Source organism: Micropterus dolomieu, linkage group LG06 (assembly GCF_021292245.1).
Source record: "Micropterus dolomieu isolate WLL.071019.BEF.003 ecotype Adirondacks linkage group LG06, ASM2129224v1, whole genome shotgun sequence".
Taxonomy (NCBI): domain Eukaryota; kingdom Metazoa; phylum Chordata; class Actinopteri; order Centrarchiformes; family Centrarchidae; genus Micropterus; species Micropterus dolomieu.
This window is the reverse complement of record NC_060155.1, coordinates 934,632-935,237: the sequence shown is the minus strand read 5'-3', so window position 1 is coordinate 935,237 and position 606 is coordinate 934,632.

The following is a 606-nucleotide window of genomic DNA, read 5'->3' as shown; positions in this document are numbered from 1 at the left end:
CAGTCAGTTTAAATCATTCAGTCTCAATTCAGATGAGAAAATCTTCGATGCATAAACCTGCATTTATAATCAAAGTGAATGTTTATTAATTAACTAGAGTGAACATAAGTGAGAGTAAATATGCATATAAAGATAAACAACAATGATTAGTCAACAACAAGAATGCAATAAACGGAAGTTAGAACAGATAACTGTCCAGCATCCAGTACAAACAGAAGGTTGTTTTTATTTTATTTCAAAATTATCATTGTCATGGGGCTACCCCATGCCTTCATTGAAGTCAGCAGTGTTGGTCTTGGCATGCTAAGCTAATCTTAGCTGAGCATTAGCATAGGACGGTTACCCTTAGCATATGGGCTAGCATCAATGGACACATGGCCTGTCATTTCATGTCAGTTCATATAAGTACTGGTCAGAAGAGTTGAAATCATGGTTGGATAAATACAACACATACACAGTTCATTTCAAGTAATTTATTTTAGCTTATGGGATTTACCCAAGGTCATTCAAGTGTTTGTTTTATTCACCTGTTCTCCTCATCAAGCAGGGATCTGGGCCGAAGGGGCAAACAGGAAATGATGGAGTGTGGAGTCATTTATAGGGAGA